This window comes from Heterocephalus glaber, unplaced genomic scaffold (assembly GCF_053883595.1).
Source record: "Heterocephalus glaber isolate CG9 unplaced genomic scaffold, H.glaber_assembly_v1.0 deba00000122, whole genome shotgun sequence".
NCBI lineage: Eukaryota > Metazoa > Chordata > Mammalia > Rodentia > Bathyergidae > Heterocephalus > Heterocephalus glaber.
The window spans coordinates 33656757-33672543 of NW_028258138.1; the positions used below are offsets into that span (position 1 = coordinate 33656757).

At 34.0% G+C, this 15787-nt stretch overlaps 1 pseudogene; it reads left to right on the forward strand.

Annotated features, from left to right (window-relative positions):
- The first annotated feature begins 1587 nt into the window (after positions 1-1587).
- On the forward strand, positions 1588-2355 carry LOC101717656 (RING finger and CHY zinc finger domain-containing protein 1 pseudogene; annotated as a pseudogene).
- The last annotated feature ends 13432 nt before the right edge of the window (positions 2356-15787 follow it).

A 15787-nucleotide genomic window follows, 5' to 3' on the forward strand; every position in this document is an offset into this window, starting at 1 on the left:
TTTCTGGTCCTTTATCTCTTGCTCTCTGGTTCATTTCCTGTTCCTCTCCTTCCTCCTTGCAGAATTGGCCAGATTTCCTCCACCATACCCTTCTTCCATGATATTTCTTACCCTGAAGCCAACTAACATGGACCAATACCTCTGAAATCATGAGCCAAGACAAAACTAACTCTTCCTCCTCTAAATTAAGCATGTCAGGCATTTGGTTTTAAAAACAGAAAACTGACCAATGCAATTCAAGGCTTGCAATGAAAGGATGGTAATTTGAGATGATACCTTTTATTTTTTCCTGTTGGGTTTTAGACATATTTGGGACCACTTACTTCTTTTTTTCATACCCATTTCCCCACTGTGAAGTGCAAATAGCTGTACTATTCATGCCCCACCATTGTATTTTGGAAGCACTTATCTTGTTTTGATTTCACAGGTTCAGAGGCAGAGGAATACTTTCTCAGGACCAATCCTACCTTGAGTCTCACCCATATTTGGACCTAAGTAGGACTTTGGACTCTGATAATAGAATAAGATAAGACATTTTGGACTATTGGGATGGAATTAATGTATTCTATATATGAAGACATGAGTTTTGGGGACCCACTTCCAAACGCTTGTCCCCTTTAAATCCATCATTGAAATTTAATTTCCTTTGTAACAGCATTAAGAAGTGAGATCTTTAAGAAGCATTTCAGTCATGAGGGTTCTTTCTCATGAAGGTAAAAAAGTAGTGATCATTTAATTGAATTCATTATTGGAAGAGTGGGTTTGGCCCATTTGCTCTCTCTTTGTCCATCTGGCATGTAATACTTTCCATGAAGTTATGGTACCACAGTTAGGCCCTTGCAAGAAGCCAGCACCTTGATATTGGACTTCTCAGCCTTCAAAACTGTCAGCCAATATATTATTGTTCATTACATATTAGCCAGACTTAGGTATTACATAATAGCATCAGAAAATGGATTAATATAGTATACACTTGAAGAAAGTAACATCAATATGTTGAAAAGATATCTGCATTCATTGAGGAATTGTTCACAGCAGCCAAAATACACAATCTATCTAAGGTCTAGCAATAGAAGAATGATTTAAAAATGTATTACATACATAGTAATAGTTACTCAGCCTTAAAAAAGGAAGAAAATCATCTTACTTTCAATATCTTGGATGAACCTAGAGGAACTTATATTAAATCAAATAAGTCAGGCAGATAAAAACAAATACTGCAGCACCTAACCTATAAGCAGAATCTAAAATTGTTGAATTTATAAGAGAGAGTAGAATCATGATTACCAGGAGTGGGGCTGGAGGTGTTGAAGAGATGGTGGTCAAAAAATACAGAACTTGATGTAAAAAAGAAAAATAAATTCAAAAGTTTTACTGTACAACATGGTGACTATAATTAATAACAATATATTATATTCTTAAAAATGTTTAAGAGTTTGTGCTAGAAAAAGTGATGGGTATGTGAGATAATACATATATTACTTAGCTTCATTTAACCACCTCACCACACATACATATTTTAAAACAACAGATTTTATATAATAAACATATACAGTTTTTATTTGTCAATTAAGAATAATAATTTAGATGGCGGCGACTGCACGCAAGCCAAGGCCACGGGGCTGCAAACACTGCGCCCGCGGGTGCCTAATTAAAGTGCCTTGCTGTGACAACCTTTATGCTTACTGGCTGTGTCATGGTAACAACAAGGATCATCAGCTAGATCGCTTTAAAGTACAGGAAGTGTAATGCATCAACTGTGAAAATTTCAACGTGCCCAACAGTCTTGTGAGGAATGTAGCATTGTTTGGAGAATATTACTGCAGTATATGCCATCTGTTTGACAAAGATAAGAAGGAGTTATCACTGTGAAAACTGTGGAATTTGTAGGATTGGTCCAAAGGAAGATTTTTTTCCAGTGTTTGAAATGTAACTTATGCCTAGCTATGAATCTTCGAGGAAAACATAAGTGTATTGAAAATGGTTCTCGGCAGAATTGTCTAATATGTTTGGAGGACATTCGTACATCCTGTGTTGTTGCTCATGTCTTGCCATGTGGACGTCTTTTACATAGAACATGTTACGAAGAAATGTTGAAAAAGGCTACCAGTGTCCGCTGTGCATGCACTCTGCCTTAGATATGACTTGGTACTGGAGACAGCTGGATAATGAGGTGGCACAGGCTCCTATGCCATCAGAATATCAGAACGTGACCTTGGATATTCTCTGCAATGACTGCAATGTACGATCCACAGTCCAGTTCCATATTTTGGGCATGAAATGTCAGAATTGTGACTCTTCTCTTGCAATACTGCTCAAGCTGGAGGGCCTAGAATTTCACTGGATCAGCAATGACCAGCTTGTACATCACAGGAAAACTCAGCATTTGTGATATGGAAAAAAGTTCTGTGGTAAAGTGCTCTCTTGTTATAATGTGTCATAATCAGTAAATTAGAGCCAATATGTATTGTCCCAGCTTTTTTTCAATCTCTAGAAAAATACATATCAAGTTATTCTTTTTTAATCCTTCAGTTTCTGGGGTTATCTTAACCAGTACGTGGAACTCTGCATGATACTAACTTCAGCCTATTTCTGAAGTAGTAGTATAAATTGTTTTTATATCTATCTCTGATTGTATGCGGTGTGGCTTACATAGACCATGTACCCCAAAGGCCTCATGCACCCTAGGTGGGGCTTTTGGAGGATGATTGAATCATCAGGTGCTATAGCTGACTTGTGAGAAGGTAGTGTCTTGTTTGCTTCCTGGCCTCCACTGTGTGAGTAGCTTTCTTCTGCCCAGGTCCTTTCACCATGCTGTCTCTGCATTGGAGCCGGCCAAATAGACTGAAACCTCTCAAACCCATAAGCCCAAATAAACGTCTCCTTTAAGCTGTTGTGTCAGGTATTGTGTCTCAGTAGCAAGGAAAGTGACTATGCATATTTAATTTTCCTTTCTTTAGATTTTCTTTTGATCATAAAAGTACAAAGGTGCCAACTTATACTTACCTGGCTCTTAGCAGGTATTAAACAGATGAATGGATTAATTTCAAATGAATTAAATTGAAATGTTACTTTATTTTTTTGTTTAAAAAATTTTAGTTGACAAGTAATTGTATATATTATATACTTGTGGGGTTTTGATGTATGTTTATATTGTGGAATGATTAAACGAAGCTAGTTAACAAGCAAAAAAAAAGAAAAATAATTTAATTTTTTAAATTACCAAATAAAAAATGTATGCCTTTTAAAAAAATCAAACATTAAACAAAATGCACTAGCCAAAATATATCAACCTTAATATCTATGAACAGATCAATAGATAAAAGAATTAGAAACACAGAAAGAGGAAAAGGGAGAAGAATGGAAAGGGAGAAGAAATGGAGAGAAGAATGGAAATGGAAATTCTCCCCACAGAAAGGGAGAAGAATGTCAAATGATACAAAGTTTGAGTTACACAGGATGGATAAGTCTAGCAATTAATATACAGTATGAGGACTGTACTTAATTTCTATTTTATACCTCATATTTGCCAAGGTAATAGATTTAGGAAATCTTACTTCACACATATGCGTATACCCACAAGAAAAAGATTAACTATAAAAAGTGATAGAATTGTTTCCTTAATAGTAATCATTTTATTATGTTACAATCTCTAAATATAACAATTACTGCAACAAAACCAGTCAATATATTTGAATAAATTTGCTATATGCTTTATATTAAAAATATGTACTTTCCTACATTTTTCTTTTTCACTGAAAAAATTTAAGTACAACAATGATGCAAGAACATAGAAACTTAATTGGAACTTCAGTGATACATGTTTTTATGGTTTGTAAATTTAACTGAAAGATTATATTTCTCATGAATCTACCATCAACTTTTACATTACAGACAAAAAGATCATTCTTAATTAAACATTATATATGCATTTATATGTATATTTGATGTAATAAGTTTTTCATTTTTCAAGTTGTATTAGATTTACTGTAAATACATGACTGTTAACCTCAATATTAAAAGTTCCTGTGCCAGTGACATCATTATTTGACATTATCTAATTAAAGAATTTTCCCAGAATCTATCAAAGGATCATTAAAATGTTTGGATGAGCCCATCTTTGTATGTAAAATAACAATAAGAACCAAAAAGATGGATTATCCAATTATACTATGATTCATAAAACTTTCATCATTCTTATACATAGGAGCTTTGAGGTAGATGTATAGATTCTATTAGCAATAGGAGCCCATGGAATTTACAGGTGCCATAATAAATATTTCATATTCTAACTCTATGACTTTTTCCTACACACATTAATATCTTTTCTGTACCTGAGGCAATATTTTTATCGCATCCTAAATAAGATGTGATAAAAATACAATATAACCAACAACAAGCCCAGACAGGACAACCTTGACTAATGAAGAGTTCTGAAAAAGATGTATTTTCCTCAGTTGCTAATTTTTTACACTAAAATATTGTTTCAATTGTGATTTAGGGCCAATGAGATGAATCACCTCTCCACAACAAGATCAAGAAGACATGTTTTAGGACATAAAGAGACTGCCAAATCACTAACAGATGATAATTCGACTTTCATTATTTCATGACAAAACCTGCAGTTTACTTCGCAGCTGAAGTATGAATATATATATAAAATTAGGCTGAAAAATCTATATGTAGCTTGTCTTAAAAAATTCATTAGTTGTACAAACATATCTTCATCACATCATTTCTAGAACACAGTGCTTCTGCTTTGTATTCAGAGATGTGAAGCACCAAAGTAAATATATACAGATTTTTTTTGTAAAAGTTGTTTTTAATTAATACATAAAAGCATAAACATTGCACTATATTAATGGGATACCATGTAGTGATTTGATATGTGTATGTATTGCATATTGTTCAAGTAATGTTGAACACATCTATCTTCTTGAAGATTTATTATTATAGTTAAAATTTTCAAAATTCTTTCTTCTAGTGTTTTGAAATGTGCAGGAAATTAGTGTATCTATAGTTACCCTAGTGTTCAATCACATGCCAGAATGTCATATTCCTATCTAACTGTAACTCAGTGCCCACTGATCAACCTTTTCCCATCCCCACCACTGACACTTGCTTTCCTTGTCCTCTACTCTCAATTTCTTTGAGATCAACTTTTATAGAATCCACATATGAATGAAACCATCCAACTCTTGTCTTTCTGTGACTGGCTTACTTCACTTTATTTAGCTATCTCTTGTTCCATCCATGTGGTTGCAAATGACAAAACTGTATTACTTTATGGCTAATTAATAGTTTATTGTACATATTTACCTGGATCACGTTTTACTTATCCATTCATCAGCTGATGGACTCTTAAATTGTTTGCATTTTAATACAGTATATAGAGATTTTTTATAGAGATTATTAATATGAGCTAAAGAACACCACTCAGTTCATTTAGGAAATATCTTTTTGAATAAATTTTCATAGAAAAATACTATACATAATTGTAATTATTTCAATATATCACTAATTACACATTGATTTTCAATTTAAGATGATTTATTTTATTATAAATACAGAGTATATTTTTTAACTAGAAACTTCAAGGGATTTTTAAAACTTCTACATCTTCTGCCTTGTTCCCAGCTAAAGTATTCTTGGAACTTAGAGATAATGTCTTTCTTAGTGCAAAGAGCAGGTATACTTTCTGCACATTATAAAAGGTTTGTATTTTAGGCAGGATGATCTTGAGTTCAAGTCCAGCCTGGACTACGTAGTAGGAGCCTTTCCGCAAAACAAAACAAAACAAAACAAAACAAAAGGTCAGATCATATACTATAATACTATATTATAATACAAATGATTGCAAGAACACTTTGCTAGATCTGCCACTAGATATAAAGCCTTTTAATTCTGACCATGATTGTAGTATCGTTTATTAGCACTGATGAAATTGGAACAAGCTAACTTGCTAACTTATAAGTAAAGCAAAATCTCAACTCTTTCATAGTCTTAACAATTTTGTCAATAAAGATAGTATGTTGACCAACATAGATGTCTTCTATGGAAAAGAAAAAATGCAGGCCCTGCTGGCTGATTGTGGTTTAGGAAAAAATTCTTCCATGATCTGGCTGACAATGCCCCTGTCCAAAGTGTGGGTGAGAAAGTTGAGTAAGTATACATCACTGTCCTACATTCTAATGACATTTCCAGACTGAATGGTGAGAGGGAGAATTGAAATGGCTGCCCAAAGGGTATGTTGGTTCTTGGTTTACTCTTCCCTGGGTAGGTGCTGGTAGGAATGTTGTCATGAGATAGTACAGCATGTTCGCCAGCCCCAGTTAAAATGCAGTGTGATTGTGGATGGTGAATCTCCAAAGGTGAAATAAGTGCTGTCAATGGTAAGAACCTTCATGTTCAATTTAGAGATTTGGGTAGACCAAAACATTATTTTTTTGGAGAGTTATGAGTAAAACAACTACTCAAAACCACAAAAACAAAGGCAAAGGTGGAGGTAGAGCCTTGCTTCTGAAGCAGAACTGCCATCTTTCTCCACACCTAAGTTCTCCCTCTGCGATGACAATTTTTAAAATTCCAATCAAGAACCATTGAAGTGATAAGAACTTAAGATATCAGTCCCTTTACACAGTGAGTTGTCTGTGATACAGATGTTTTGAATTAATAAAATCAGTCTTATGTTATTTGAATATTTTACCTAAGGAAAATAGGCCCAAGTTGTCTGTACTCATTAGCTTTCCCATTGCTAGGACCCAACACACAAAAGGAGAAGTTTATTTGGCTCATAGTGTAAGAGGATTTAGTCCACAGTCAGCTGGCTCCCAGAAGGAGCTTTATGGCAGAAGGTCACAGTGAAGTGTAACTGATTAGTTCTTGGCAGCCCAGAGCAGAGCAAGGGAACCTCTCACAGAGAAAAAGGCAAGGGACCAATTACAGTCCCCAAGAATAGCTCTCCATGACCTACCCAGTCATACCCAGAAGTTTGCATTACTAATCCAGTGGGTGGATCCTAATCAATGCAATCTACCTTAACTATACATTCTTTAAGTATGGAGGACAAGAATCTAAAGAATTAGCTTATTTGCTCCCCACAATCCCATGTGATTACTGATATGTCTTATAAAACCCTAAGTTCTTCTTGAACTATTCACAAAATTTTTGTCTTTTCTTTTGTTTGAAAATATCAATCCTATGCTACTAAAACTTTTCTAGTACAGCTAGACTGCCTTTGAAAAAAATTGGCTCCATTGGAGACTCTCAGCACTGACATCAGTTAGAATTGGGAGATAATTAAATGTTCAAATGTCTAAGAGTAAAGTTACTCTTAAATGGTTTGTCACAACCTGGGGAAAGTGTTTAGGGCAAGTCTTAATTTAACAAGAAACGTAGCTCATCCATAATATGTTAGAATATTAGTATTCTACTGAAGATTAACATTGGTTTTATTAATTGGGTTCAACTTTAAAAGAGGCACCTTCTGTGGAGTGCACCTACAGTCCACTGGGATAGTCTAATGTATTAAAAGTATTTTCAAGTTATACTACACTGGCTAAACATTATACACCTAATTAAGTCAATTTTTCATAAGATCTGGCACCATAAAATAGTAGTATTAGTAAATTTAACTTCTAAAGTTTTCTGCTCTTAGCAAAAAGTCTCAGGTTGTATAATTTTTTCTTAAATATTAACAGCAGATTTATAAAACATAAGCTTTTTAGTACATCAGATATTTGAACTGCAGAATGATGCAATCTCATTTTAAGAACTTATGTAAGTTGTTATTATTTCAAAGTATTGAAAACTTTAGGCCTGATTTTTTTAATCAATCTCACTTTTAATAGGTGGCACCCTACCCTATAACAAAACAGACAGAATAATGCAGAATTAATGCCTAAATTTATTAAGCAAGCTGTGATGCACTTTTAAATGTCTTACATAAGAAATAAACTCTCATTATCTTAGTAATAGAGTCAAACTACTCCACTTACCTAGTCAGATTATGTGACTTTCTATAAGCAAAGTATCACAGTTATCTTTAGACTATGTTAATTTATGCATCTTCTGTAGATTCTAAGCTCCTTAAGGACAGGAAGCACCATTAATCTTGTAGAATGTTGAGTCTCTAGTTCTAGTCTCTAGAACAGCACCTAGAACCACATAGATGTTTGATTAATTCAGTTGAAAAAAGAGATATGGGAGCAGCTCCAACAGACTGCACAGGGACAACTTGTATTCCTCTCACAGCCTTCTTCTAAACCAGTGGTGACAAGCCTATGGTACACATATTATTTTTTTTTAGATAAAAGCTATAGGATATTTTTAAACTAAAACCTCAGTGTTCTAAATGATTTTTCTTGCAAGAACTTTATAAGAAAATATAATGAAATTTTCAAACACTAATTGAAAACTACTGGATTTTCATTAGCTGGAATTATATTTACTTTCATTTTTAATAATTTGTTTAAATTTTTATTTCTTGTTATTAAATTGCATATATATATATATTTTTTTTTTTGCACCTAGGATCGAACTCGAGACCTTGTGCTTGCAAGGCAGACACTGGAACCACTTAGCTAAATCCCCAGCCCGCATTTATATTTTGATCTTCTGATAATTGATATCAATACAATGCTATTTGCAAATATGTTTAATTTCCTCCATTTTTATCCAACTTTTTACTACTATGTAGTTAGTATTGCTGTTAGTTTTCAAATGGAAAATTAGAAGGGACCAAATGACTAAGCTTTTTTTCTGTTTTCAGTCCTGAGGCTTGAACCTATAACCTTGTGTTTGCTAGGCAACGATCTGTGTGTTGCAGAGCTGCACCTCAACACCCTATATTTGGTTATAGAGACTTGGAGACTTCACTCCTATAGAGACTTTCTTTGTCCCATCAATTTTATTTTTCTAATTTTCTAATCACTGTATTAATTGCATCAATTTACTCATTGTTTTTAAGTTTGTTTTTGTTTCTAAAATATGAAAAGATGATTATTCTTGGGCAAACTGAGTGAAATCCCAGCTGTCGTTATTTCCACAGGTAGTATTTTGTGTCCTTTTACTTTCATATGTCTATCATAATCAGTAAAATAATGCATACCATCTTCTTTTGGAAGCACTCATTTTATCTAACCTAATTAGTACATTCTCTCTGGTATACTAGATACAGAAGAGAGCTCAAATGCCTAAGTATTCCATTGCTCATTTGTATCCCTGTCAGAAAGTGCTCTTTATGTGTCTCCAGGCATTCCTAAAGTTTCTGTCTCTAGGTACAATTCCAAAACAAGTGATAGGAACATAGGGGAAAATGAACAGCCATTCAACCCATCAACAAATAGTATCGAGCACCTAATCTATGCCAGGAAATAGTCTAGACTCTAGGCATATATCAATGAACAAAGTAGACAATACCTAGCCTTCATTCATCTTTTGCTGTGTGATGTGCTGTGTCGGGAGCAATGCTACATAATTTTTGGGAAAAATAATTTGGTTAGCCTAGTTCTCCTGCCTACAGCCCAGCTATGGAATTCCGAGACATAATTGCATTTTGGCCTCCAGTCACAACTGAGACCTCAATGATCCGGTGATGCTGTCTGTGATTCTCCAGGACAAGAAACATCCTGGGAGCTGAGAACATTCTGGGAGGAACAAACATCTATTTAGCTCCTCATTTTTCCTGTACTGTTACCATCTTGTTTACGCGGATGTACTGAACTCTCTGAAAGTCCTTTGTTACATTTGTTTCTCCCGATGTACTGAGTGCTGTATAAAAGGTGCGGTAAGCTGGGGGCTGTCGTCTTTGCTGCCCAGAGCAGCACTGATCAGACTCAGCTTCTTCTCAGTCTCATTTTTCTACCTTTCCTGTAATTCGCTGTGTACTGCTGTGGCTCGCAGGAGACTAGGACTTAACTGCAGAGGTGCTAGTAACGTCCCCTTTCCCTGTTCCCTATAGTGCTGTTCAACAGAACTTCCTATAATAATGGAAATGCTATGTGTCTATATTTTCAAAACAGTGGCTAGCCATTACCCACATGTGGCTATGTAGCACTTAAGTTGCTGCTAGTCTAAGGACTAATGTTATATTCTTATTTAATTTAAATTTGGGTTTTTGTTTTGTTGGGGGGGGTACTGGGGATCGAACTCAGGACCTTGCGCAAGGCAGGCGGCGGCACCACTGAGCTAAATCCCCAGCCCTAGTATTTAATTTTAAGAAATTTTAAGAAATTTAAGTCACCATATATGGTTAGTGGCTTCTCTATGACACGATATGGTCCTCTAATGTTCATGTGGTTTTTTTCGGTAATGGACTGAGAGGAAATTGCATGGATGTAGCATGAGACGAAACAGAAAAGGAAGAGATCAGAAGAGATCTCTTTAGACCTCCTAGTCCTTTTAAGATGTTGGGGCTAGTGAAAGTGATTTGGACAGCTGTAAGACATATGAGCCCCTGAAATCCATAATTAGGCTGTAAAATGGTCTTTTCCTTAATAGGCAATCATGTTGATGTCACAATTAAGGCCCGAACACTAGTTAATGTCCACATAGGGAAGAATAATTACATAAAATCATTAATTAGGTCTATTTACTGTTCCACTGTCAAAACTAATTGCCTGGAGTAAAATGTTCCCCTATGATTAATAGGTTTATAAAATAGAAGGACAAATCTATGAAGACCACTTTCTGTTTTTCAGGTAAAGAGCACAAGTTTCACCTAACAGCTAATTCCAGGAAACAGTTAAATCTTGTTTGGGCTGCCCTAGCAGATCTGAGTGTGACATCAGAGACAGTTCAATTCAATAGCTGATCTGTCCAAATATGACTTTTTCTATAAAGATGGAATTCTTCTGAAAACCTCAACTTTCTACACTTATATATGTTAGCTAGTGCTTTGGGTGTTTTGGGGGGGAGGGGCAGTCAATATCTAACATAAAGAGTTATTTTGAAATAATCCTTTTGTTAGTGTAGATGGCTACATTTCCACTATACAATTGCATACTTTTATTGTCCTTAATTCAATCCTAGATCTCTCTGTAACTGACCAGTTTCCATAGAATCAAGACTGTACTCACTTACTAGGTCTTTGGGCATTAGGAAAGCAAAGTAACAAATGTAGTTCAACAAAAAACAGGATGGGATCTCTGCTTCAGTTGTAATGTACATACTCTTCTTTCCAAAGTTTGTTCTTTACTTTCTGTTCAGAATTTAAATTCCTTCTTGTGTTATGGAGTTTTGGGTACCCATTTGTTCAAAGTAGGGATTTGAAGATTGAGGAGCAGTATGACACAACTTCAAATCTTTCCTAAACTTCAGTAAAAGTTCTTGGAATGGATGAGTAGAAGAATGAACAAATGAGCACCCTGAGTGAATAAAAGGATTTTAAACATTCCACCTCATACATTTCTGTAATGAAAGTGATGCTTAACTAATAATGTTATATAGTTTTATTCAAATGATCATATTATTATGACCTTCAAAAGAAATATAAACTGCACCATAATTTCAAGATTTAAAATGTCTTCCCAGATAGTGACAAGAATTATAATTCAATATTTTGGTATTTACTGTTCATCAGCAGTTTGTAATGCTGAGTTGGAGATGTATGTAGAACCTTTTCAAATGGGGGAGCTCTTAATCCCTATTTGAAAATAATGAACAAAACCATTAACTACCACCCTGATGTTTTATTTTTGCACATGTATAAATTATTATTGCTTCATTATACTTCTAAGAAAAAGAGAAACCATAATTCTGTCCACTACTAATTTATCATTTCCAGTCAGCATGATGGAACTAGACATGTTAGAAACTGCCTGGGAGCAGCCTGAGGAGAGTAAGGCCTCTGAGTGCAAGCTAAGGTGAATTCTGAGCATAGTCACAGGGAAGTCTAGGCCAAGCATCCTCCCCACAGCAGGTCCTTGGTGGACAGGAGGTCTGAGTCACACCTCCCACAACGATTACCTTCCACCAAAGGTGGAACACCCTCCTAAAGTATTTCTACTTGCTAAATTACTCTCACTACCATTATAAAATCCCAGGTCAAGACTGTCTAGATCTAAATTTATAAGACATAATGAAATTATGTGTCCCATGTCTCTTTTCTTCACACTATCTCTAACAGGTAGACACATGCCTAAAAATGATTTAAATGTCATATAGGTTAAGCTATAAAAGATATCTGAGTAAAATAAATATTAAAATTTAAAAAGAATTAAAAATAGTTGAAAATGAAAATGACCATCAAAGATACTTAGGGAACAAATAGAAGCATCTAAATATGGACTGAGTGGTCAATAATTTTAGAGACCTATGTTTCACTTTTAGATGAGATGATAATATTCTGGTTATACAATAAAGATTCATATAATTGTAGAATCATACTGTTATACTTAAGAGCAAAATGACATAATATATTTACTTATGAGAATATCAACAAATAAGTAAATAAATGTATGAATCCAAATGTTAAGTTGTTAAATATAATTTGTCAAAAATTTGTCAGTATACATTCTTTTTAAACATTTCAGTACTATATTGTATTTTGAAAATTTTCATATTAAAACATTTTTTAAATGGAATTCACATTTTAACATATTCAACCACAAGAAGTTATAATAAATAATACAGATAAATTTACTACTTCATTCTTAGTAAACATAGAATAAAGATATTAGAAACTTGCAAGTGATACTATTTTAAATGCAAATTTTTAATGACATATGAATAAAAGAATGCTATTTTTCTGATCCTGTTTTAAATGCTAATTTTTCCTGGTGTAAGATATTCACTGGGATATGGGTGGTAAACACTTACTGTCCCATGGTGACGTGCTACAGAAATCACTTTCATTGGTTAGCTCTCCACTCTGCATTTTCCTTACTCTACCAAAATATGTGATAAGGTAGACTACTAATAAAGATTTACAATATATTAAATAGTGAGAGAATTATTTCATTTAGTATATCTATCTTAGAGAAAAAAAAAGCATTAGCTAAGAAAGCATCCTTCTTTTTTTTTTTTGTCCTGGAGATCAAACTCAGGACATTGTGCTTGCCAGGCAGGTGTGGCCCCACTGAGCTGAATCCCCGGCCAAAAGGATTCATTTTTGCTAAAATTTAGCTACAAAGAATGGCTTTACACACAAGTTTCAATGTGTAGTATATTTATGATCATCACTTTATTCATCCAGGTCAATATTTTCAGTAAAAGATCTGAATTTTCAATCTCAATAGAGATTATTAAAAATGATGATCTATTTGGGAAAACAAAAATTTCTCAGATTCCTCAAGAAAATGCATCCAAGAACTAAAAAAAAATATTCCCCATGTACTTCCTGCAGAAATAGTTTATCTATATGACAAAGAAAGATATTTTGTTCATGTATCCTGCTTAGTAGGATGAAGCTAATAATCAACCTCACATCTATTATGTAGCTTGAATTTTGCCTTCCAGATAACATGATAGATTATCAATAGTAGACATGTTTCAAGCTTTGCAGAACTTCTAAATATCATCTGAATTGATGAAAATTGTAACAATTTTGTGATGATATAAAACATCTATTCCATATTCTGTCAGTTATTATTTTTGCTATGATAAATCCCATTCTGCCTTTATGGATGGAAGCCACCTCCCTTCTGCAGTAGAATCTACAATCAAATACTCTCTAGTACTTCTATTACCCAACACAATCCCTGTTTACTGGGAGGAAGAAATAGCACTGTGGTATATATTTATTTAGTTAATCATTTATTTTATTTATCTGCTCAGTTATTCATACATTTGCACTTTTCAACTTTACCCTAAATGCTAAAAATTTAAAAAGAAGTGGTACAGACATCCTTCCTGGAGAAATTATATAAGGAGAGAGAAAATACATTGATTATGATACAAAATAATGAGCACTATCACAAGAGTAGGCTGAGTTCTTTACCTTTTTCATTTCCTCAGTTATAGGACCATCTCTAAATGTGCATCTATTTTTATTTCCCGATCGACTTCTTAGTGTCTATGGAGTGCATTATTGTACTTTATAACTCATTGCACTAAAATCATGTTCAAAATTGGTAGATCATACTACATAGCAAAAATCAAAATGCCCATCACTACATCTACTTCTAATTCTGGCTTCACTGAGTTTCTAGTTTCCCTTCCATTCCTTATTCTTCCTGGAGGGATAGAAAATAGGATGTTTTCTGTGTCTTAGTTTGCTTTATAAAGCTCCATTCTTGGAGGATAGATTCTAACCCATCTTTCCATCTCACTCACCTCTCTTCCCCTACATTCATTTTATAAACAAGGCTTTCTGTATTTTTCAGAGAATATTTATCTTATAGGTATTCATATTCAAGACAGCTAGAAATATTGTGCAATACATTGTAACCTTGAATAAAGAAGTTATAGAAGGCAAGGAGACAAAAGAAAACCACAAAATAATGTACGGATACAGTGGCACATGTTTTGGTTCCCAACTACCCACTCTTCAGTACATATATGGAGTAATGAGAAAGGCACTGACAACTAACACTTTCTGTAAATTTCAGAGAAGGTTGTCCCTAAGATGTAAGCATGAGAGTGCCACAGCAAAGAAATACCACCTGAAGATAACATTTTTTGTAAAGTAAGACAAAATATTGGTATTTTGCAAATGACACATAATTTATTACTGTTGAAGTATAATGTTTGTAAAAGAAAATACATTATGATTTCTCAGAGCCAAATTGCTTCAAAGAATGATAAAGAAGAAAACAGCTGGGCATAGAGGCACATACCTGTAATTCAGCACTTGAGAGGCTAAGGCATGAGGATTGCCATGAGTTTGAAATCAGCCTGGGCAAAAGAGTGAGACACTATCTCAACATACATAAACATTCACAAACACATACATACATACATTCATTCACATATTTATTTTAAACCTGCCAAGTAAAACATATTTTATATGTGAGAACAAACATGTGAATTGCAGAAAACATTTTGTTAGAATCCTTGCAGACCACAAGAAAGTAACATCTGCAAGACACTAAAAAATATGGTTAAAAATATTTTTTTCATTAAGTTTATTGGTTCATTTTAGGTATACAATGCAGTTACATTTATCATTGGGATGTTGTACCTTTACATGATGTATCTTGGTTCTTAATTTTTCCCCATTCCCCTGCCCTCCCTTCATCCCCTCCACTATTCCCTATTTACAAAGACTTTGTTTCCATTTTTTTCCTTTTCTGGTATTTTTTCTTTTCCCTTCTTAAAAATATTTCTTAACAAGGTGTCCTTCAACATATGAAACTGAATAAAGATTTCTTCAGACAAGTAAAATAAATGATATGATAACAAAACCCAAAATTTTTAAATATCTTTAACTTTAAAAAGCTACAAAAATGCATGATTTGGGTAAATGTGCAAGAGAAGGTTAAAAGAAAAGATTATAATAATAAGATTATATGAAAGGGGGCAAGGAGATTCTATAAAGTGATATAATAATAGAAAGGAAAAAACTAAGAATTTATCGATTATTTAAAATCCACACCTGAAATAATAAAATATAAAAATGTTGCTCGTCTTATTTACTTTTTCAGTGCTGAGCCACAATACCTTAAACCCACAACTTAAAGGAATAAAGGTTTATTTTGGTTCACAGTTTGTGTAGTTTTCCGTCCAGAGTCATCTGGCTCTAAGGCAGGGTGGCATGCAAAGAAGAATCAGCTCATGCATGGCACCAGGAACCAGAAAGAGATCAAGGGACAAGGAAGGGAGATAGATGTTTCCAGCTCACACCAGG